The 25277-nt window shown below is 44.7% G+C and overlaps 1 protein-coding gene across 5 annotated transcripts in view; it reads left to right on the top strand.

The window, feature by feature from the left end:
• The window catches only part of ORC3 (origin recognition complex subunit 3), an 876882-nt gene that overhangs the window by 8462 nt on the left and 843143 nt on the right, over positions 1–25277 (top strand). The window contains exon 2 of one of the 5 annotated variants that reach the window (XM_069606388.1): positions 24431–24469. The exons of 3 other annotated variants lie outside the window; for them this stretch is intronic. The gene's annotated coding sequence lies outside the window, so the exon portion shown is untranslated. Of the gene's footprint in view, positions 1–24430; positions 24470–25277 lie in introns of those variants that run through there. One more of the 5 variants, XM_069606389.1, reaches the window with a different exon arrangement.

Genomic DNA, 25277 nt, shown 5'->3' on the forward strand with positions numbered 1-25277 from the left:
TGCAACCATTTTTGGGATTTAAGAAAATGAATTCCCCACAATTCTAGGTTGCTTTTGGCAATCAGCATTGCCATTCCCAATGGTTTCAGGCTACTGTGTGGGTAGTCCAATGGTGGTTTTAGGCAGTGCCCTTCTGTGCCCATAACATCGGCAAAATGGGTGGCAGCCTATTCTTCATGCACTTCCCTGGGCATTTTCTGGGAATCTCTGGCCATCATGATGTTTTCCATGTCAGTACTGCACAGTTTTGAGGTAGGGCTTGGATGCGTGGATATAAACATCCCACATACCCAACTCTCGCGATCTGATGACTCTTCTCTTTCACGGCCCAAAGCAGCTGGGACAACAACATTCAGCAAAAAGGTGCTTTGGAATGCGAGCTAGGATTCCCCAAAGTTTCAAGGCAAAACTTGATGCGACAATGCTCCTTCACGGGTGCCAAGTTTCGAGCTGGATGGCTCGGGGACCCTTCTGAAACACGCTCTTTTGCAGGGCAACCAGGAGCTGTTGAGAGTGATTGTCCCACCACTCCAAAGATTTGATGCACCTTTAGAGGTCTTCGAAGATCGAGCACAAAGCAGAGCTCTACCAGGACAACAGTGACTCATGGTTCCAGCCTTCTTCTGTCAGAACCAAGGGCCTGAAGGACACTGGGTACTCTTGAACTCGTAGTGCAGTAATGAGTTCTTCCCACCAATGCAATACTCGGGTGTACTTAAGAACAGGCTGAGCGCAAAGAAAAGACTGGGTTAACAACTGATTGATGGACGGTACAAGTAGCACAAATGATGATTGGTAACCCACCTGACTATAACCAAGATGATCCTGGGATGATAGGTAAGAAATGGCCAGCAATGGAATCGGATAGTAAATCTACAGTAAACATAACACACCACAGGTAAGCCTAGGATTGGAATAGAATCGGATAATACCAGGCACTAGTATAGTTTGCTTACCTATGTGTCCAAAAGCAGAACCTCTTTTGTAGCACCAGCACAGCAAGACGTAATCTTGAAAAGCAAATAGTTCCAAAAATCCACAATGAAGCAAGAACTCCACCTACACCGCCGAAACGAGGACGCCTAGTTTCACAAGTGCTGCAGGCAGTCTCTAGTCCAGCACAGAAAAACACCCTATTCCCGCCGGCACGAGTACGCCTAGGAGATGTATTTTCCAGCACAGTTCATTGTGGAGGAGATTAAACAATGTCCATAAAGCAAGGCATACCGTAAGCAGTCCAGGTCATAAATCCACGAGCAACCAGAAGAAGAAATTCACGAGACAAAAGCACAGCCAATAACACGGTCCGGGTCGTAGCAGTTCAGCAAGGGATAGACAGAGGGGCAAGGCGAGCGAAGTCCAAAAAACAGGCAAGGGTCAGAAACCGGGAGTTCAATATTACATGAAGCGCTGCTGTTGATGTCCGTAGAAAAACAATCGGAAGTGCCGGAGGAAGGAAGGGGGCGTGACTATATCAGCGTTGCAGCAGCGGGGAGTCACGTGAGCAGAAAGCAGACGGGACACATGACTGCAGCAGTGTCAAGTGCCAGCGTCGCCACGGCAACCCCCAATGCCTCCGAAATAGTCCTTTGTGCAACCGCATGCCCGTACGAGAGATTGTTAGTTTATTATTACCAGGTGAGCGAGGGAAACATGCCGGCGGTTGCAACCTGACCTCTTCTGCGCGGTTCCGGATAGTTCTTGGGTCAGCTTGACTCTCCTGAATACTTGCTTCCGTCTACAGGTCGATTTGGACCTGTTAAGACCTGCCTCACTCATGCATGCCAGCAGTGCTCCAATCGGGGACCAGACTGTCCCAGCCCACTTGCTGGGTACCCACACACGTGACCTGCAATAGCCATTGAAAGACGCAGCTTTCACAGGCAACTGCATGCCCAAATACAGAATTCCCAGGTCACAAAGACCAGGGAGAAGGCCAATGGACAAAATGGCAAAAAGAGTAGACAAGACCTTGTGGCACAGCCATGACGGACACTAGCCAAAGTCATGAGCCAAACGCGGTATATGCTGTATGGCTCGGTAAAAGTTAGAAAAGTACATGAAAAAGCTTCTGCTGTCACCAGTCCACTCGTAGGCATATTGTCCAGTCACCAAAAAATTCTCAGTAAATGACTAGGGCCAGAAAACATAAGGACCCCGTTGCGCAGTACAGTAATTTACTTTGCGCAACGATAACATTTTACTGAAAGTGGCAACAAAGTCAAAAGGCTTAGAGAAACAAAGTTTCTCAGTACTGACAGCCTGAAGGACGTGTCAGTTTTCCCGTAACGATGAGCGAAAGCCCAGTGGAGTGCAGCTAAAGGTTGTGCTCCACTTGCAGAAGACAGTTCAGGATGTTGAAACAAAAGCAAAAAGTTTGGGGGGTCCACAAATATAGAGTTAAATTAGTCATAAGAGAAATTTTCCCTAACGCTCGGGCAGCATTTCATTCTTTTTTTTCCCCATCCCCTGTGTATGCAATGGGTAATGTTCATCAATTTAGTGTTGCCTAGGTGTCCGTTCCATGCGTGACTCCTCGCGGAGATGTGTGCTCCTATGTCAGTGCTTACCCAGTAGCATCTCAAAGCATAAAATAAGCGGCATCAAATCGCAATTTTTACGATACAATAATGATTAATTGCTTTTCATTTTATAAATAATGTTGCACTATGATGTGATGTCAGCAAAGATGAGCACATTTATCGTTCTCTGCACCAAGCTCCAGGACAGCACAGGGCCTGTACAAAGGAAAGCAGAGCCGCATGCTGCCCCCAATGCTTACTTTTAATGAGCACTTTGACAGATGGAAACTGCAAATAAGAGTGACTGCTGTGACAGAGCTTTTCTCTGTCTTTGGCTGTAAGTATTGGGAGGGAGTCGGGATGGTACTGAATGAGTTGGCCTTTCCCATGTCTGTTATTCCTTTCACCCCTGCTCCCAGCATTCTTTCATTTTCAATACTTTTTTGCTCACTTTTGCACCCTTAATTGATTTCCTAACCCCTTTTCTGTTCAATTTTCTCTCTCATTTATCCACTAGACCCTATAACGTTCTCTCGTCTATTCCCCCCGTATCTCTTCTCCGTTGCTATTCTTCCATCTGTTCCTTTCTCACACCTCTTGCTTCCTAAATCAATTGGCTTCTAATTCGCCTATCTTACCTGCCCGCCTTTGCTGAGCTCTGCATGCATTCCGCTCAGACTGCAATGCCTTTAAGTATGATAGGCTGAGAGTGCACATGCAAAGGCTGTTGTGTGCATGCATATGAAAGGATGCAGAGCACATGTATGTGAAGGGATGAGCGTGCATATGTGAATCTTTAGTGTGCATGCACGTGAAATTATCATGTCAAAAGCTATGCTGCATGTGAAAGAAAGGCTGGGTGTGCACATGTAAGGCTAATGTCTGTGTGCATGTGAAAGTCTGCATTGCTTGTGCAAAGCTGCGGTGCCTTGGTATGTGTTGCTTCGGTTATTGTACATGTTACCATTTTGGCACCAAAAGGATTATGGTTAACCCTGCTATTGCCCGGTTCTATAGTCCGGCCAAGCATGCATAGAATAGGTTAGGCGTTTTTTGAGTAATGTACATTCCAAATGGTAGGAACCTGATAGAAAATGTGCATGCTGACATCAAACCTTTATGCCAAACTTGAACTTGCTCTCCATTGAAAGTTGCCAGGTTTATAATTATGCGTCGGTGTGCAAAAAATACATGAAGCCTCCCCTAATTTGCATTAGGTAATGACATCACTGGAAGTAAAACCACAGAAAATAACCTCATGTGTAGGCTTTCATACTCAATGGGTTGATGTGATGGTAAGTTACCTTACAAAACGTTTCTATAAGTAAGCCAAGAGACAAATAACTTTGTTGTGCAGACTAACGAATGGCATTCTATGAAGCAGTACCTTGAGTGAGGTTTTGTGTATAGTTTTCTGTGTATTGTATACATGTGTCAACTGAATAGATTGTGGGTGCTTCTAATTTTGGCAGATAACACACAAAGAAATAACGTTATTTGCCAAGGATCACACACTTTAGTTAATTGTGAAGCCTGGTTTTGAGACCAGTCTGCAACAAAAGCCACTTCACCAAACATCTTCCCAGCTTTAGTTGGTAGAAATAATTGGTTGGTTTTAAAGAATACTCTATTTTGTAGGGATGACTTGAAACGTAAATAAAATCATGACCCAAGCTCAAAAATGTATAAATCCATATAGAAATATGTTATAAACAAATAGTATGGTGATGGCTTTGTTTTCCCATTCTTGAATGGAAAATTACTAGAATGCAAAGTAACATGAAGCTAAAAAAAACATCCTCTGAGCTTGGGATATATACGTTCAAGACTTAGGCACACATCAAAAGGTATTTTCCGAAAGTGTATAATAAGGTCACCTTTTTGTAGTGGTTCTCTGACAGAATCATGCTTGCTAGTACATACCAAGTGAAGTGAACACTTGTCAGAAACAATGGTTCATCAATGAATCATTACTGATAAGTAGCCTTCCATTTAAATGCTCTGCCAATGACCTAGTGTTACTATTTGTGAGGCCCTAGTGGGAAATTGCAAGGCTAGCAGTGTGTGGTTGTATGTTCAACAAAAAGCATCCTCTCATCACAGCACCTTTCTATCTCTAATTCTAACCCTAAACCTAAGCTTGACAATATGAATATGTAGAAGATTTTTGGGGTGAAGTAAAGGGGAGGATGTGGATAAATTGATGGAGTTGAACATTGGGGGAGGGAATGAGGCGGCCTGTGTGAAAGAGATGGATGAGTGGGAAGGATGTTTACGTCTGGGAGAAATGTTACTTCTAATTTGAATGTGTTCAACCTTAACCAGCGCAGAGCCATTCATTGACAAATGCAAATGAGACAATTGGTGATGCGTTCCAATAGGGCAGTGGTGAATGAGTTTTCATCAGTGAAGAGGTGATCTTGAAAGCCAAAGGAGGAGACCAGTTTACTCTGTGAGCAGGTGCCAGGGGCGAAGGAGAGTGGGCCCAGAAGAAAACCTTGAGGAGCACCAACATGCAGAGGTGTACTGGAGGAAGGAGTCCCAAGAGATGGGGGTGGGGGAGCAGTTGGAAAGGTAAAAGGTTTCCTACTCGAGTGCAACGTTCTTGAAGCCAAGAGAGGAGAGGGTCCTAACGAAATGGATGGTCGACAGTCAACAGCTGTTGATAGATCAAGTAGGATGAGAACTGAGAGATGAGCAGTGGTTAGAAAGCTGGAGATTTGAGGAAGAGTTCTTTTGGTGGAGTGTTTTCTCTGAGAGCCAGATTGGAGGGTCCATCTAGGGACTTGTCTTCGAGGTTAACTGGCAATGCAGTTGAAGACAACTTGTGAGGATTTTTAAGTAGTGAGGTGAAGGGGAGCTGGAACGACAGAAACATGGATTGTGAGATTAGCTGAGCATCTCTTGATTATGGCAGCTATTTGGTAGCAGGCAATGAAGACACCGGTCAAGAGGGAGACATTATAGGGACGTGGATGGGCAGGGGAGACCTGCAGTCCCTTCCTATGTGAGCTCTTCTGTGAAGGCGGTTTGAAGCTCTTCTGTGAAGGAGGTTTGATGGCTCCTCGCCTACTGACGATGAAAGAGCCTGGAACGGAGGGGCTAGAGAGTAGCCCAGAATCCGTTTTGGGTGGCTCTTCTGCCTGGGGATGGCAGATAGACCACCAAAGAGAAGACGGCCACACACACAGGTGGCCGCAAGATGGCACTCACTATGACACAAGGTGCCTCCCGTCACAGGACGAGGAGTGGCACTCCACGGGCCAAGGGGATGATGGACAGGTGGGGCCAGCAGCATCCAGGATGGCAGATTTTTTCTGAGTGGATCCTGGGCCCCAGAGGCTTTGGATGGACTAAGACCCAGCTTGCATGCTGGAGGCAGCCGGGAGAGAGCCTACTGAAGGCAAGTTGGGAGTGTTCGCTTGGAGTCACTGGTAGGGGGGCGCTACGCTCTGGGCGGCAAAGCGGACCCCAAATGAATGAGCTCTAAGGCCCCCTCCCACACCCTAGTGGGGATGCAAGGTGCTATCGCACCAAATATATCTGTAAATTCCAGATGAGGGCCCTATTTTCAGATCCTTCTGTTGATGCACCCATGGGACCGGCAGAAAGCAAAAAGGCGATGTGGTGCAACACCTGGGTGGAAGTTTCCTGGGCGCTCTTTTTGGATTCTCTACCTACAACTTTGGTTGGACTCTCTACCTACTGTGAAGGCATCGGGAAGCAAGACACAGACAACAGACTTTAAATTCAAACACAAGATGTTTATTCCCTTAAATGTCAGGATGGTAGGAGGCCTAACTTGCCCTATGCTAAGGTGGGATTTCCCTACCTGAACGAAACTAAGGATAGTCTGTGTCAGTAAGTTCAACTTAAAAGTCTGTCTGTGTTCAAAACCTATGCTTGCCCTCACAACTAAAACTCAGCCATGTGTAGCGATGTCAATAATCAAATAAACGGTGATCAACATAGCTTCTTCCAGCTCTTGCTTCTTCTTCAGCTCCCCTTCCGCAAGTTCAAGTAAGTTCCACATAAAAGTCTCAGGATTGACCCTGTTCAAGCAGTTCCACTGGTTCCCTTCCCCAAGTTCCAAGCAACATAGTTTAAACAAAAAGGGTCTTCAGGTCCTGTTGTCAAAATGCTATTTGTAGTTTGTCAAGTCGCAGTGTTCCCTTCCCCCAGACTTCAATGTAGCAACCAATGTCTATTTCCATCTTTCAAAGTTCAACTTAACTCTAGGTAAACCTGACCCTTCTGGTTTGTGTCACCAGCTCACTTGTAGGGATCCTTCTTGGTTAGTTTCATAATGTCTTTGCCTTTCACAATGTAGGGCTCACCAGTCTAGGCACAGTTGTCAAACCACATGGTTCACCCATCAAAGAGCGCGCAACCAGGATCCCTAGGGTTACATGTATTTACATCGAAAATTAAATATCGAGTGCATGTTTTAATTTATATTCATAAAGTGAAAGTTTATATACTGAATCTCTTTTACCGAAAAGACCCCAGAATTGATCATACATTGAGAGGTCCGAGAAAAGGAACCTGCCAGATTAAAATCTTTGACCATGTAAATACAGTTGAAATCGAACGTTCTGTGTATTTGAAAGACTGTGACTTGATTACTGAGAGTGCCGAAGCCGAGTGAATTCTGATAAGAAAACATTATAAACATAAACCGGTTAGTGTGAACCGCTGATAATAGTGCAACAAAAACATTTACATCTGTATAGTGCTAGTATTATGAAAATATAAGGTTTTGAAGCACATCACACAGTAAATCGTGTTTCTCCATCGGAGTGCGTCAATATGAATGAACCTGCGGAGTATATACTACAAAGAAGGGGGGAAAAAACAGCTGGTTGAAAAAGGTTACACTCTAAGAAAGGCAAAATAACGACAAAATGTATTGGAAGTGTTCGGAATACCAAAACAACAAGTGAAAGGGAAGGGCAGTCACTCATGGAGATGATGTAATACCTTCCTAATAGCACAAATATATTAATAAAAAAAAAAAAGGTTACCGAAATGAAGGCTCTTGTGGCGAATAATGTGGATGAACCAAGTGGATCAATCATTAAGCAAGTATGCGTAGACCTACCATTTCACGTGGCTGGCCAGATGCAGCAAATTAAAGTGTTACAACGCCAAATATACAGGCAAACCGAAACGCATTTTCCTAAAGCTCCTGAAAGCTTTCACGATATAATGTGGATAATCGAAAAAAATGACATCTTTTTTACTTATATTAACAACGTAAGCTAATATTTGGAGCAACTCAAAATGTGGAATATTTAAAAAATGCAAAGCAATGGCATGTTGATGCCACATTCAAAGTGTGCCCAAAACCGTTCTGCACAATTTAACAGAATACATGGACTCATAGAAGATACACTAGTGCCTTTTGATTTTTACACTTATGCCATCCAAAACAGAAGAACAATACAAACACATTTATTGTCACACCAAAATCACCTGAAAGTATTGTTTTAAATGAGTTTCAGCAAATAAAAGCGATACATTACATTTTTCCTTCATGTAGAATACAGGGTTGTTTTTTTTCACTTTACCCAATACGTGTGTTGGAAATTACAACAAAATAGCATGCAATCACGATATGTAGAAGATTTAGAATTCCAACACAATATAAAATTACTGTTTGCATTAGCCTTTGGGTCAAATGTTCATACTACTCCAGGAACAAACTGTTTTTTTTTGTTTAAAGACTGAACATTATTTGAACCACTTTTCGATTTTGATACCACCTGGATAGGCCAATTAACAAGAAGCGGAACACGTAGAAGAGCATGTTTTGACAAAGTTTGGAATTGTTACACTGCTGTATTACATGGAATTTCAAAAACCAACAATAAATTGGATGGTTGGCACAATTATTTTTTTTTTAAACCTGCAATCCAAGCTTATTTAGCTTTACTAACCAATTAAAAAAGGAACAAGTCACCAAGAAATGTAAATTGCTCAAGTGAACTCGCGTGAAAAAACGCAAACACAACGGAAAAAGTATTGTTATACCCAACAGACTAAAACGATTTTTTATCATTCGAAAAATAAGGAAAAATTATATATTTGAAATTAGACTTACCTCAGCAAACAGGAAAACTAGAAAAGATACGAATCCAGCAAGAAATCCACATCCATGGTAGAGAAATCCAAGCATAAAACACCAAGAAAACCAGAAATCCAAGGGAAAACCAACAAATCCCTCGAAAATCCTGGATAAACATCCAAAAACCATCAATAAAGACTAGATCCATAGGAAAAAGGGTAAAAAAAATCATCTAAACCAGGAAGAAAAAAATCGATTTGAAGCATGAAAACAGGAACTCCGAAGATAAACCACATGGTCTCCACAGGAACAAATCCAAAATGCCCGAAACTGACATCCATCAATGCGAGTCAATGGGGAAAAAAAGATATCCCCAAGAAACAAAAAAAAATTAAGTGAAAAAGCACTCGAGAAATTATTTCGCACCGATTCCCTAGGCTTTTCAGCCCACGTAGGCTCCTCTGCATTTGCCCCTATGTATAAATTCTTATTAATTTAGTTCCTCTTTATTGGCCTCTTGACTTTACGTAGTTTTATACTTTTCTGGCTTTTCCTAGTTAGCCTCCTGGCTTTGCCATCACACATTACAAACCTCTTCTCAGTCTTTGGCTTTGCCGCACTGCATCCGTTCACAAGATTCACTTTGTGGTGGTCTTGTTCATGCCCCACCTTTTTGGTTGCACTCCTTCACAGTTGCTCTTTTCCCCTTAGGTTGCTTTTAAATGGGCATTTTTCCCTTTGAGCTTTCATTAGCTATTTGCTTTGCCTGTAAAGTTATATTTCAGCTCCGTATTCAATACGTTTTTTAATTTTAGGTTTTCAGTCAATTCGATATTCAATATGCATAGTTTGGCACTGTTTTAAACTCCCATTCAGTTCAGTATTCAATATGCATAACTCATCTTGGTTTGAAGGATTAATTCCTACTGTTTCATTATTTGTGTGCAGCGCTCCCGCAGCGTCTTAGTGGCTTTCCCCAACACTCACCCGTCTTCGGCGTCTTGCTCTTGCTGCTTCCTTTTGCTTCCCAGGCTGGCGCTCTGACCTCTGCAAGCCCTGCTTGCATTCTAGTTGGAATTCTACATATGGCATATGGCAGCATCTCACTCTCTCACACTCACTCTCTCTCCATCATGAAAGCTGCCACACCTCGGGAATATCGGCCAGAGTCCTAGCTCCACTTCAGGTCCCACCACAGCTGCCTCCTCGCGGAAAGGGTCCCCTGGTCTCCCCTGCACAGGCCTTCCTGTTGCTCTCCTCTCTGCTTCACTGGTTTCTCTTTATACACCCGCAGCCCCTTGACAGGCTGCAGGTGTGGATGCCCATTTAGACTCGCCTGACTATAGGGACATGCCTGACACTCCCAGTACTTTGCACGCATATTCCTCGTCCCAGCATTAAAGTGGCGAAATGAAGTATAGCGTAATTACTCCTATTTGCCTCTTTCTCATCCCAGCACATTTTAAATGTTAAATGTGCAGAAATGAGGGGACAGGTCTTGCAGTAACCCATAAAGGTTAGGGGACGGTTAGGTTGGTCATCAATAGGGAAAGTGGGATACCTTGTCTCACCTGTGGGTATCCCAATCTCAGAGGATCCTTCCTCACTTCTCCACCCACAGGGTCAGGGATCCAAAAGTGATGGCCTTTCTCTGGCCACCTGAGGAGAGGATCCAGGGAGGTTAGGAGTGATGAGACCCTCAGGGTTTTCACACTACATATTCAATAACAGCCATGATCATAGATGCTGACCTGGGTTCCTGTCAAGCCACAATACACTAATTAACCCTCTTCTACAGAATTGCCATTTCCACTGACTGTGAGGAAACGTGATGCTGTGGCAGCAGCCAAGCAGAAACCGCATAAATTGCCACTTCAGATTACATCACCAGCCACTGAAGCAGATATTGCCATGCTTCTGCTGGACCTAAAGAAAGATATGCTGAAGGAGTTGAAGCAAGCTATACCAGAATGCACGGCAGTATTCCATTGAGCAGTGGGGGACTTGGGCAAGAATGTGGAGGCAATTGGAAAGCACACCCGAAGAGCTTGAGTCCTCCTAATGAAGGTTTCAAACTACCAGGCCGGCATCGAGCAGCGCCGATTGAAAAGCAGCAGTTGCAGATACTCACTAGGATCGAAGACTGGGAGAATAGTTCGAGACCGAACAATTTCATACTTCAAGGGATTCCAGACACAGTTGCTCATACAAATTTGGAGCGATTCGTCCCGTATCTGTTCAGAGAGAGTCTGGGTGGACACATTGTGTCTTTTGCTTACCAGAAGAGATTTATTTAGGGATTCAGAAAGATGGAAGAAAACTGAAATCTCTTGGTTTAACAGGCACAAAGCCATTAAAATGAATCTTCTCCCGCTATTGCTGGATGCCTTTCAGGCTCTGCCCATTCAATTACCACTTGAAGCAATCCAGAAACTACAGGCAACAATATGGGATTTTATTTGTTTAGGTAAGCACCCCAGAATGTCAAAAACGATTTTAATGTGTTCCAGGCAACATAGGGGATAGTAATACATGACATTTACAAGTATTTGATCGGACCACAGATATTGCCAATGCTAGATTGGAAGGATACCCAATCAATTAAGAAATGGAAGGAGATGGAGCAACTCAACCTTGAGGTCCACTTACACCATTTACCATGGCTACCTGTGAAACAACGCCCATCAAACAATCCATGACCGCCTCAACCCTGGCTGGTCTTTTCGATTGTGAAATGATGCTATGTAAGGTCAAACTCTTTTTCCTATCCCTCTGCCAAGACTGCAATCTTCGGATACACAGGTTTTGCACTGGGACTAGAGGGGAGGGGGAGGGCTCCTTTGCCAGGTGAAAGGATTGGGGTGTGGGGGGGTTAATACATTGGGCCAACTGTACGAGGAAGAGGTTCCACTCAGCTTCAAACAATACAAAATAGCCTTTTCGCTTGAAGAAATAGCGAGGATCCATTATATACAGTTGGGTAATTGGATTGCCCAATCACAAATTAGAAATGGAGGGAGAAGAGAACTGACCACATTTAAGTAACTTTTAACTCTCCATGCACAAGATGGACAATACATATGTAATATGGGTCTGAATGATGGTAATACAGAAGAGTTATTGACCCGTATGAATTAGGTTGCACAATCATTTTGGGAACACATCTGGAGAAGCCAGTTGAAATCCTCTGTACCAAAATTACATAAAACATAAATAAGATAACGTACTGATGGTATATGACCCACGACAGACTTCATAAGATGTGCCCTGGAGCCTCACCGCACAGGTGTCCGCATCTGTGGTGCATATATGGTGTCTGACAATTCACAAGGTGTTGTCACTTCTCACCCGGGGGACCCCTTTCGAATTAGGCTAGGGAGGTGCAGCCGATACCCAATCGTCCCCCTAGCAGTGGTTTAATGCAGTTTAATCCGGGTTCTAATTGCCCCCAAGGGTGATCACCCGGGGTGCAGCCCATTGAATGTTGTCACTCCCCAACATTCCCTAGCCCTTCTCGCTGAGCCATTTTATTGAAAGTAAAACTATGTATTGTTGTAACACGGGATAGAGACAAAGCCGAAAATACTAGGACATGAGACATGAGGGTCATTGACTGTGGCTCTGAGGATGCATGAGGATTAAGTCATCAACCGAGACAAAGGACTTTTTCCATCTGCCAGGGCGGGAATGGCAACCTTGTATGAATATAGATGATTGACTAACAAACCTAGCCGGTAGAGCCAACAGGTGCAGAAACCAGCAGAAGTTTCAAATGCTGTGGGTACACCAGAGTCGGAGAGGAGCGGAGGACTCCGGCGAAGCATGGAAGCAGTTCTTCATGGGTCCAGTTGAAGCTGACCCAAACGTGAAGCAGAAGAGAGGAGTTGCAGAGTTTACCAGAGCACTGAGCCACCGCAGTGCTTCACACACCAGAGAGAGAAGCCCGGTGCATCGGAGAGAAGAACCCCAGTCCCAGTGGTATCCCTCAGAAGACAACGGGAGGTGCAAGAGACCGTAGGGGACACTGGGTGGAAGTTAGAATGGTTGGGGACCCTAACATTGATATACCCAGCTTCCAAGGAGAGCTTCCTCTTCTCAGTGGCAACCATAAGCCCACTGACCACCAGAGAATGGTCTGGGACCCCAACAAAAGGGAATTGAGCAAACGAGGCAAACCTTTGTCACAGTGGTGACACTAAGCCTGGTAAACAACAATCGAAAGGTTTGGAACTTTGCTACAACCAAAACAAAGTGGCAAAGTGTGTCATGACCCTTGCCCCTGGCCCTCACTGGCAAGTCAGCCTTCCCGTTAGGGCCAGGACAAAGGCCTTAAAACCTCATCCAAGACACTCTTGGAGTCCGTCCTGGCGCCAGGCTCATAACCATCATGAAGACCAACATTAGAATGGGACTATTTAACTTAGGGGGGGAGGGGAGCGTTCAGCCAACATGGAGGCACACACATAGCTCAGTTAGAAGGAACTGAGCTATGCGGTCTAGTCTTTTGGGTGTGGCAGGCCTGGGACTACTTTACCTGGACTACTTTGGGTGTGGCAGGCCTGGGACTATTTTACCTGGACTACTTTACCTGAGACTATTTAAACCACACCCAAACAGCAGAACATGCTTTGCCTTATTCTGCTGTGGGCAGCGTAACGCTCACCGTGCCCAGTTTTTTGATGCCAGTTTACCTGAAACCGAGGGCCTGCAGAGAGAGAAAGAACACTATGAAACTTACCTTGAACAGTATCCTGTCTTCAATCCATCGCCGACTTCTGTTCCACTCACCTGAAGGTACAAACTCCATCCTGGAATACCATAACCTGGAAAGAGGAGAAAGAAAGACCGCATTAGTAAGCGTTTACTCACGTTTCCGCCCGAATGAAGAAAGCCACACAATTCTTACGTGGGTAGTCGTCTCCTGGTCAGTATCGTTGCTGGAACATTACGGCGCTCGGCGAGAAACATTGCAACCTGCGAGGAGAGTAAATACACAGGTTAGCAATATAAAAGGCGAAACAGCGCCGCGCATCGTGCATTACTCACCAGACAGCATCGCGCACACCACGCTTTCTCCTACCGGCCCATGCTCATCTTCAAACTCCATGGCAAAACCAAAATACCTTTCCATACCTAAAAGGAAAGAAGCAAGACATTATTATTCGAACTAAGAGGAACATAAGGACTGCATATAAAGACTGTAAAGCAGCAAACCTACGGAGTCGCAGCAGGCCTGGATTCCCACAGGGGGGCTTGCACCAGTGAAGTAACTTGGTCGCTGCTCGCCCCCCACATCTACGTGCCCCTGCCACGAGGAGCAGGACTGAGAATCCACCTTTCACAATATTAAGACCCATCTTTAACCAGAGGCCTTACCAAGGGACCGGGAGAGGGTTTGCGAGTGCAAATCATCCAACCAGGGCTGGGTGGCATCCCTGTGGATACCAAGTGAGCGTAACAAAGTGCACATCAAGCTAAAGATTGTGAGAGAACATTTAAGACACCAGGGGAAGGGAGTCCTTCTCTCTGGCCTGGTTGTGAATTGTGTGAAGCAATAGCAGGAGAAGGAAGTAATTCTCCTGGTCTTTAACTGGGAGTTGTGCTGGAGACGGCAGGTTAAGGGATGATCTGCCCTGGTTTTATTGGAAACTGTATAATCTACACTAGGAGAAGGGAGCCATTCTCCTGGACGTGGAATTGTGTGAAACCCACATTCCAGGGGAAGGGAGTCATTTCTCCCTGGCATATTTGTTGCAAGAGAACATTCCTTTGAACATCATCCGAGCATCAGGAGAAGGGAGACGTTCGCCTGGAGGAGGAACTTTCTGTTAGATTATCCTTAGTTGTAGTGTGAGGATAGAAGTAGATTGTGACACAGGACGGTGGAGTTTCTTTTGACGGACATTCTGACAGACCCTTTAGTATTAGTTGCGAGACAGGGAAACCTCTCTTAGAAGAATAGGATAGTGAGGGGCTTGTATGCACAAATAAAAGCCTATTACCACCATTATGCCACTGTTCTGTCGGCTTCCTTCTTCGACACCCGTACAGGTGGCATTGCCCTAAGATGAAACAATTTTGGAATTCTATTGTCGGTATAATGTACAAAGTAGTTGGCATTCACTTACTTTTAGACCCGTTTGGTAATTCTTATGGGAGATGCGGATAAACAGGAGATCTTTACCCTGGAAGTGACTCACGCAAAATTGGCCAATCAAATACTTAGCATGCTTGGTAATTGCACATAATTGGAAATCTAAGCTCCACTATTACATACGTAGTGGACCAGACTTTGGCATGGCTGCACCATGGAGAAGATTATGGCCACGCTTTCAACCATGCTAGCTAAATATAAATCGATTTGTGACCCAGTTATTACTTCTTTTCAGAGGAGAATCGCTCAGTAGTGCAATGACAATGGAAGAGCTTCTTGCTGCTAGGTTTAATATGTATGAATTTGCTATACCAGTACAATAATATATATATGTGCTTCTCTAAATGGTACACAATGATTGATTATGCCAGTATTGGTGATTCACGCTGATGCCCCCTGTCCCTGCTTTTGCTCCCCCGATCTGTTGTTTTTATGAATTATTTGTTTGTATATGAATTGTAACTTTTTTAACACAAAGGTGACGAGCCAGGAATGAAGCTCAACCTTTAGTGAAAATAAAAGGGATTGGGAAAATGCCTCTGACTTGGCTCTAAGAGGAATTTCCCTACCTGAACCAAAAACAAATGATTTGTCTGCATCAGAATGTCCAAAATGAAAACTCCTGTATTCTGACCCTCGCACTAAAACTAAACTCTAAGTTGAAGTGGAAAATGTCCTTAACCTTGGAAGTATGGGAAAGTGTTCACAAAAAGAATAGCTGCTAGTTTTCAACATAAAGTTATGCAAGGATATGGGCCATTGCTCCAGTGCATGGTTCCCTTCCCACTGGACTCTTCTTGCATCTCTGAGGATTGACGTTCAAGTTCATCTCTGAAGATTGACATTCAAGTTCCTTATGCCTTTCTTGGCTCACAACAATGTTACATAAAAACCGTGCCTTGACTTTTATATCTCTCATGCACATCTGGTTCATACAATCCTTTCCTAGTCCTGATATTCCTTCTCAGGACGTCTTTGTCAAACATCACAGTTCTTTACTCTTATTAAACACAGTTCTGTTTTCCTGGTATACTCTCCTGCCAGGTCTTCTTATGTTCACACTCTTGTGATGGTTGCCCTGTGTTCTCTCTTGCCATGGATTCTTCTATTCACATGGGCTTCATCCCCTTTTCGATAGTCTCACACACTTTGTCTGCAAATATGTCTTCTGGATATATATTCCGGTCTTGGGTTTTCCTTCATTCGCCCAATTTGCATTCATCTTCTTGTAAAAGCTTTATTTGCAATTGGGTTCCCCTTTTAATGTCAAGTACATTCTCTTTCTCTCTCACTTGCTTGTTCCTTCACCTGCATTCAACTTATCTGCTGACACGCCCCGGGGTCCCCACGGCTTCTGGGAAGACTCGCCAGCATTTGTTGGTATCGTGGTATGCTCCTGCGGTCAACCGGAGAAGCGTTTATCTGTTTCCTACTCGTGACCATCTGTGCCTGGTTTCTTCGGGTCTTGCAGCTTCCACTTCCAGCGTCTGCTTCGCTGCGGGCACTGGTAAGTTAAGCGCTGTTCTTGACCACCTCTGAACGCCCAGGAGTCCCTTGTTAACTCCTTCCTCCCTCTGCAGCCTTCTCCTTCTTCGCTGCTGAGCCGCCTGGCTCTACCATGCCGGTACTCGCCCTTTGATATCCTCAGCCTCACAGAGAGACGTCGGTCTCTCCCACCAGCAGCAGCCATTGATGTTCTGCTTCACTTGACTTTTAAAACTCCTGGGCACAGGTGTGTATGAGTACACACTAGAATGCTCGCTGTGCTTGGGGCTTTCCTCATTCTAGATTGCTTGATTCTTCTTCTTCGTCCCAGTACTATGTCATTCTGGAACATAAAGTCCAGGGTTTAGAATTGGTTCGGAAGACTTGAATAGACATTTTCAGTAGTCATAAATGGTAAATGATTCTTGTATTAATGGTAGGTGGAACTGGAGAGCGTGATCTACCTATCCTTCATGGGAGAAGGAGTGGGCATATAACAATCGGCCATGAGAGTATTCGGTATGGGAGGGGTTTTTCACGAGAAAATGGGGGATATCATGTCTCACCCGATGAAGCCATGACATCTCCCCAAAGGTTGTCTATGTACAGCGCTTTAGCCAAAGTGCTTTGACAATTGAAACAGTACAGTGGTACAATTTCATAATGAAGGGTATGGAAGACGTGAACTGCAGAAATTGGGCATGAGCAAGGGATTGAAAGAAATTAGTTTTAAGCGGAGTCCAGAAAATATGGAAAGTGAGGAGGAGCGAATGTGTAAGGGCAGGGTGTTCCAGTGTTTGGGTGCAAGAAGTATAAAAGAAAAAACGAGAAGAAGCGCAGCGTGGTTTGGGGAGAGAAAGAAGAAAATGGGGCTTGCTATGAAGGGAACAAGCAGGGGTGTACAAAGTGACCAGAGGACAGAGGTAGGGAGGTGCAAGACCATAGACTTGTAAACGAAGTAAGGAAAGTGAAAGAAGATAAAGATCGAAGGAGAGAAGAGAGGTCAAGATGAGGGAAGGAGTAGCAGTGGATCGACAAGGGAGTTGAAATAATAAGTGAATAGAGGAGTTAAAGACAGGATGCAAGAGGAAGGGAAGCCAAGAAAGGAGACAGAACAATCATTGAGTCTGGAGAAGACTAGAGAGTATACCAAAAGCTTAGTTGCCCGAAAGGAAAGGGAGGGAAAGCAAAAAAAAGAACATGCACGGCAGAGATTACAAAGACAACGGGCAGAGCAAGCTGTTGTGGAGATATGAAGGCAGAAGCAAAGAGGGGTCAAAGGTGACCCCCAAGTTTGCAGGCAGATGAGGTGAAAAAAGCATTGATGGTGGAAAAGACATTCTGGGTGGAAAGGGGGAGGAGTTGGGGGAGGCAGAAGGAAAGTAAAGGACCTCCAACTTGGAAGTGAAGCGTTAAGGGGAAAGAAGCGGGAGGCCATCCAAGCTTTGACAGCAGAAAGTCGAGAAGAAATAGTGTCTTGAAGAGAGGGAGAGAAAGAAGAAAAGAAAATGTGAGTATCATCCATGTAAAAGTGACAAGGGAGATTAAAAGTGATGATGAGTGCAGAGAGGGTGATTGCATACAGTGCAACAGAAGGGTGCCGAGGACAGAACCCAGAGGGACCCCGAATAGAAGAGGGACAGGGTAGGACAGTTGTCTGTCGAGTGACCTGGACAAAATCCAGATTGAAGAGGGAGAAGAAGAGAGTGAAGGTGCAGGTAGGCAGACATTTGAGTGTAAGCAACTCTCTTGAGGTGTTTTGATATGAAAGAGAGGAGAGAGATTGGACAGAAGTTAGATGATGAGGACGAATCAAGAGTAGGCTTTCTGAGGATAGGAATGATGACGGTATGTTTAAAAGAAGAGGGGAAAGTAGAAGAGGGCATAGGTATATTGATTAGAGTAGTCCGGTAAGGAATCCAGGAAGGGTAGATAGAGGAGATGCGCTAGGAAGCAATAGAGTCCAAGGGGGAGGCGCCATAGGGTGAGCACGCTTCAAGTAAGACAGGGTGTTGGAGTCAACAATAGGAGAAAAAGAGGACAGAGACTATGGAGGAGAGGAAAGTGAGGAGGAATGAGACGACCGAGCAGAGGAAAAAGGTGGAGAATAGAGGAGGGTGAAGATCGAGGAAGGAGAAGAGGCAGAAGTGGGGACCACAAAAGAGGAATGCAGAGATGTCGCCTTAGAAGTAAAGAAGTCAGCAAAGTTGGTAGCAGAGAGTTTAGGTGAAAGGACAGGATTGGGAGGACGGGGGAGAGAATAGAAATGAGCAGCTGAAAGAGATGACGATGACGATGATGATGATGATGAGAGAGAGAGAGAGTGAGTGGAGGAATGGAGAGGAGATCATCAGGGGAATTGGACTTCTTGCACTGTGCTCTGCCCTGCGAAGGGAGGAGCGAAAAGGAACGAATAAGAGGAGAGCCAGGGATGGGACTTTTTTAATTTTATTTTTTTCGAAGGGATACATGGACCGGAGGGAAATGAAGAATCGAGGCGAGAGTGCCAAGGTAGAGTTAAGATGGGAGGAGCAGCATCAGCAGAGTGGGCAAGAAATTGTTACTAGGGAGAAGAGCGTTGGAAAGGGAAGAGAGAAAGGAGAAATCGAAGGAGTGCAGGTTGTGGAGTAGAAGTGGGATAGGAGGAAAGGGGGGAGAGAAGGAAAGCAGGAAATAGTCAGAGGATTGGATGGAACAGGCCATTACGGAAATGTCACAGGGAAAGGAAGAGAAAATTAAATCGAGGGAAGAGCCAGAAGAATCAGAAGGTGGAGTAGGGGATTGGGAGAGATGGAGTCGTCTGGAGATGCCTTCAACTCTCTCTTCAAAATATATCTTCCTTCTTCAGCTCTTCGCTCATCTGCCTCCAACTCCCTTAGGGTCAGTCGCTTCTCAAAGCAACAAGTTGGTGGTAGAACTCTTTCTTCGGCTGGGGCCTCTCTCTGGAACAGCCTCTGTGCCTCTTTGAAACTGGTGGAGAACCATCTCCGGTTCCGGAAGCACCTCAAGACCTGACTCTTTGCTTCTGCTTTCTCTCTTCCTCTCCCCCGCTGAACCCCTGGCCGAAACTGAAACTGCACTGCCCCCCTGGCAACTCTTGCACCTGGCGGCTGTTTCTGTATCCCTTGACACTTGATGTCTGCACTTAACTTTGCAGTTGCCACCAGCTGGCCGCACTTTTTATTTATTGGTTTTTATCTTGATTTATTTTACTGTTGATCCCATGTACTGCACTGCCCCTTCCCCTCGCATTTTTTCCTCCCCCCTCCCCTGCACCTGCGCAATCTCAATGTCACCAGGCCTAGTAAGATCGTTTTCTGTCTTTCCTCTGTTACCCTTCCCTTGCCTTGTCGGACCTTGAAACATATTTGTATAGGCACGTTATAAATGTAATATCATATCTTATTAAGTCAAGTTGCAAGCTGGGGAAGATTTTAGCTGGTCCGTCCAACATAGCCAGTAACCAATAGTTTTGTGGGTCAGCGCGCCAGCCTTTTTTATGTTATTTTGCATTTATATAGCGCCTTATATACCATTGGTATGGTCTGAAGGCGCTTATAGACAATTATGCTATCTCTCCAAGCCGTTGTAATGGTCTGGGTGGCACTGATCCAACAAAATAACCAGTATAGGGAATTTGCCCAGACTTGCGAGCAGTTTTAATTAACAGATTGCAGAGACCCACAGGGCCTGAAGCCCAGGAAGATTTGCTAGCCTGGGTCAAATTAGCAATGTCAGTAGGTCCTTTCCCAAGGATCCAACCCGCGGTTGTTGGATCAGCTTTCGAGTTCTGAGGCTTCCTCCCTCCCAGAATTAATTCAATATGTGAGACTCAGTCCTGCTCGCTAACACCATTAACGTCTCTCACCAAAGGTATGTCTCTGATGATTTTCCAGAACAGGGTGGTGGTATTGGTTACGGGTGTGTAAACCAGGTCTCACCACTGGGTGCATTCTACCTGATACTTGTGCCACTTTAACCATCTACGGTATCTGCTCTTGATGTCTTTAACCGAATGAGCATGCTCAGCTGAGTTATGACCATTATATCAAAAGTCCATTGTTATTAGCTAAAGGGGAAAATGTAACATTCGAGAATCTATTCTAAGCATTGATATCAGAATAAAGTGCAGAGGTACTGATGAGATCACAGGACGGAATAGCAATAGAATAAGCATAGGGTTTGATAAATCTGCATCCACAATTCAGTATTAATCAGGGCACCAATTTCTTCTTCTACATTGCTATCTTATTCCCACACATCTCTACATTTACAGTGTCCAAAATGTATTTATTTGTTTATTTATAACTCGCCGAAAGCCTGAGGGCATCAGGGCGCACATATACACAAAACAGCAGTCACAGGATATCAGGAGGCGGATAGGGATGAAAGAGTAAAGTCTTCAGTGTGTTTTTATATGTTCTAATGTTTGCCTCCGATCACATAGTTACAGGAAGGCCATTCCAAATTGTGGTTGAGCAACTTGCAAAAGACCTACCAAGTCCTTTTGATCTTTTGAAAGGGGGGCAAGTAACACGCTTGGTGATTGTTGATCTAAGAGATGGCAAGGATTCAACCACAGAGTGGTTGATCTCAGGTAGCTTGGGGATTTCCCATGAAGGCACTTGTGTAGTAGAATAGCCGCTTTGAATTGACACCTAGTTGAGATGGGGAGCCAGTGCAGGCCCCGCCAGTAGGCCGAGATGTGGCACTTTGTCAGGACATTTTTGACAATCCAGACTGTTTGTAGTCTCTGGGTACTTATTTTGGATACTTTTTTTATCAGCACCCACCAAAAGCACACTACAGTAATCTACTCTAGATAGAATAGTTGCGTGGGCGACTGTGGGCGAGTTATTCTCAGTAAGATATGGGCGAATGTTCCAGAGCAATTAGAGATTATGGGTGCAGTTTTTTGTAACTGGGTTCATGTGGGATTCTGCGCTTAAGGCACAGTCGCTTTGTACGCTAAGTGTTGTTTTTCTTTTTTACTTGGATGTTACAGTGCTGGATGGAGAAAGACTGGTAGCAGTCAGTACATTTTGCCCTTGCTTGGGAGGAGCCAAAGAAGAGTTCAGTTTTGCCCTTTTTGTGTCCCATCCAGTTATCTACCATCCAGGAGTCCACTCGATTGTAGATGTTTTGAAGAGTTAAGCTGTCAGTTGCGTAATCCTCCGAGATCTCCAAGACCAACTGGGCATCATCTGCGTAATTGGTCCAGAACAATCCAGATTCCTCTAGGAGGCTGCCTGGGAATATGATATATATAGGTTGAACAATATCAGGGACATACACGCTCCTTGTAGCACCCCACAGGTGGAAAGAGTTGCGTCCACGGAGGCATCCCACCAAATGACTCTCGATTGCCTCCCAGTCAGGAAGGAGTGGATCCATCTGCATGTCATTTCAGGGCAGTGGCAAGTATCCTTTAAGGTGTGTGACAGTCGTGTGTGGTCTAGTAAATCAAATGCGGCCGATAAATCTAGTAGGACTAGAAGGCCAGACTTGCCCTGGTCCACGATGCTCAGCATGTGTCTTTGGAGATCAATAAGGGCCGTCTCTGTGCTATGAGCAGGGCGGAAACCAGATTGTCTTGGGTGTAATATATTCAAGGATTCAATGTAAGTCTGGATCTGACTGGTGGCTTCTTTATCTAAGACCTTCAAGAAAAAATTGCAGTTCGTAATGGGCCTTAGGTTTGCTACGTGGTTGGGGTCCAGTCCTGAGGTTTTTAAAAGGGGAGTGACGGTGACATTTTTTTATGCAGTCTGGAACTGAGTTTGTGCGAAAGGAAGCATTGATGAATCTTGCGAGAAATTGAGAGAAAATACCCTTATTATCTAGGATCATTTTCGGGGGAATCCCATTATCTGGCCCGGCTGACGGGCGCATAGTGCTCATGGCAGACAGCAATTCTAGGCTGGTCACTTGGGTACGGCTGAAGGTAGTGCAATCTTCCGTTAGAGAAGGAATTTGAGGGGTGGACGGATGATCTGAGAAGGCAAACTCATTTGAGTTTTTTAAAGATTTTGTCCCTAGCCTTAAGAATGTATTCTTGAAAAGCTAGCTGTATTGTTGTGCAGTCTGTATTAGAGGGTGTGAATGCCGTCAGTTGGGCTTTAGTTTTTTCCAAGAAGCTTTAGTATTTCAAACAGTTTCTTTGGTTTATTATTGGCCTCTGAGATTTGTTGATTAGAAGTTCTTTTTTCACTCTGTGATCATATCCTTGTAGGATTTCTCAAGGATGTTCAATGCATTCCTATTGTCAGATGATGGGCATTTAAGCCAACACCTCTCTGCTCTTCTATTTATTTATTATTTTATTTTTTGAGGGATCTAAGTTCGGGTGAAAACCATACTTGATGGTTGGGGTTGTTCCGGACAGCCCTGGTTTTGAGTGAGGCAAGCATGTCCAGGAGAAGGGTAACATTTTGAAATTGTCTTGATTAGTGAGTGGGGGGAGGGGAGTCTAACACCGAGGTTGAGGACATGATATTTGCGATGCATTCTTGGAGACCGGGAGTTGAAACTTTCTTCAGGTTTCGATTAGTGAAGATGGATATCAAAATTGATCATTAAGTGGTCTGACCAAATTCAAGGGGTAGTGTTGTTAATCTGGACCTTAAGGTTTCTTGTAACAATCCAATCGAGAACGCCAATCGAGAACGTTGCCTTTGGTACTGGTAGGATCGGAGTTCAAGACATAATGGTCGACATTATTTTAGATGTATTCAAGCAAGATGGCCTCTTTTATCAAAGGGATCCCCTCACCAGGGATTGAGATCTCCCAGGATTAGAGTGGCACTGTTAGTCCCTTTTAAGATCTGCTGAAATGTGTGACATCTCATCATTGTCCATAACAATTTGGTGGACGGTAGATCAGGATGAAATGAATGCAACTGCAGGGGTGGGGGTTAAGTTGAGATGTAGGATCTCACAGCCGTTACAGCAACTGGATGAGTTGTGTAGGGAAACCTTGTTTTTGGCAATAATTGCCACTGCCCCTCCCCATTGACCCCCGGTCTCTGTTCTCTATTTTCACAGTAAATGGTGTAGCCATCCTCGACCGCAAGGGTTATCATGCGCCCACTAGTCTCTGAGATCCAAGTTTTGGTCAAAAACAATAGATCTAGCTCATTGTCAATGATGGAATCATGGATATCAGAGGTGTGTTTATTTAATGATCGTGTGTTTAGCATTGCTGATTTGAGTATTTTACCAACCGTCAACTGACTGGGCAGAGTTTCTTTGTTAGTTACAGGCTGAATGTTTTTACCTAGAGTTGGTGGAGTAAGTAGTCTTGGAACATCCTCCTTACCAGGGAGTGATATTTCACAGGTCGTATGGTTAGCCATCTGAGGGGCCTGAACAAAGAGGATTTTTAGAGAATCTACAGTCCGGGAGTCCTCCGCAGTCTTCAGCACAACTGGTGCCTCACAGATGGAATTGAAGTTTTGGGGTTTGCTAGTTGAGGGGCGTGGACTCAGTGACTCCCTAGGGATGTCCGGTGATGAATCAACTACAGGATTCGCCTCTCTGATGTGGGAAGTAAGGGGGGGGGGGGAATAGGTGGCCATAGTGGTAAAGGTTTGTTCAAGGCATCAAGTTTTAGATCCAGGTATCAGGTGACTGTGGCTAGGCGCCTAACCTTCTGACAGGCAAGGAGAAGGTTTAGGTCTGTAGTCTAGCCCATTTGTATCCTTACCACGCTGCCCTAGGTGCAAAGAAAGATGAAAGGCGCATGGAGTGTACCGGTCGAGGAAAGGCAGCTTATTTGTCAACAACCCAGTCTTTAGTAGCTTACACAGCGAGCTGAGGCGAGGATCGGCGAAGACCAGTTGGTCGTTGAAGTGCTGGCACTGAAGCACCTGGAATTCAAATTTCAGACGTGTCTGGGAGATGTAGTTCCCAGAGACCCTCTATAACTACAGTCATGCTGGTTCAAAGAAAAAAAGATTCAGGGTGAGAGTGCTTTATCCCTCCAAGGAGCACAAAGGCAACAATGTGGAAGTTCCAATAACAAATTACACATGATAAAACATTTTACTTTGTACTGTTTCTGGAGTCCTGGTGTTCATAAACGTGCACTCCCCTTGTTAGTAAAATGTCTACAACATCAAAGAAATCCTGCTGAAAGCACGGAAGGATTGTAAAGTGTATGACTGCTCTGATGGAAGGCTTATCTTTGATACCTGTTATTAGGTACATGGCATCTGAAGGAGTGCGCTGAGTTGAAAACCGGTAAGCGACATTGAATTCATCTTTCTCCCATCAAACACTGTTTCTAAAATATGCAACTGTTTCTTTACATCAGTAATTCTTGGAACCCAAGGTAAAATCTGTAAGACGTTCTCAAACCTATCTGGTAACAGAGTTGACCAATTCACTGGCATTTTATATTTCAAACTAATCGACCTAGACCTCTCCCTCAGTCAGAAGATCTTATGTGTTCTGGTACTAGTTGTGGTAAAGAAACTAATATCCCTGTCTGGCTGGGTGGCTTTAACCTTCTCCTACGTTCGAGGGTCTATACAACCAGTCTTTTCATAACCCTAACCACACATCCAGAGCTATCCCAGGGCACTGAGTACAATTCTGTGGCACATCGCAGTGCATCACCCCATCCTAGGTGCATCCTGCCCATGGACCTGGTAAAATCTGATTTGTCGGGGTCCAGATTCTTTCGATGTGCCCTGATCTTGAAATAAGCATGGCATCTTTTGACACAGTTCCAGGTGCTATTCTACAACAGCCTTTCCCATGACCATAGCTCAGCAGGAATTTCAGACTTTTCCATGAGCTCTTGTGGGCAGCCCTGATGCTATAGATGTCCACGAATCCCGAGTAGCTTTTGGTTCAAGAAGTTTTAAATTTCTGCACAAAGACCCACTCTAACGCTTCCCCTCCAGCCAAAGTAACATTCTAGATGATATTTGCCAGGCGTTCTCGTGCCATTGTACTAAGCGTAGAGATTATTCTCAGTTCGCCAATGTTTGTGTCTATATTGGTCATTTGTGTCAGATGATAAGTCCAGTTGCGTTTTCTTGAT

The sequence above is a fragment of the Ambystoma mexicanum genome, chromosome 4p, assembly GCF_040938575.1.
Source record: "Ambystoma mexicanum isolate Mex_15411 chromosome 4p, UKY_AmexF1_1, whole genome shotgun sequence".
NCBI classification, from domain to species: domain Eukaryota; kingdom Metazoa; phylum Chordata; class Amphibia; order Caudata; family Ambystomatidae; genus Ambystoma; species Ambystoma mexicanum.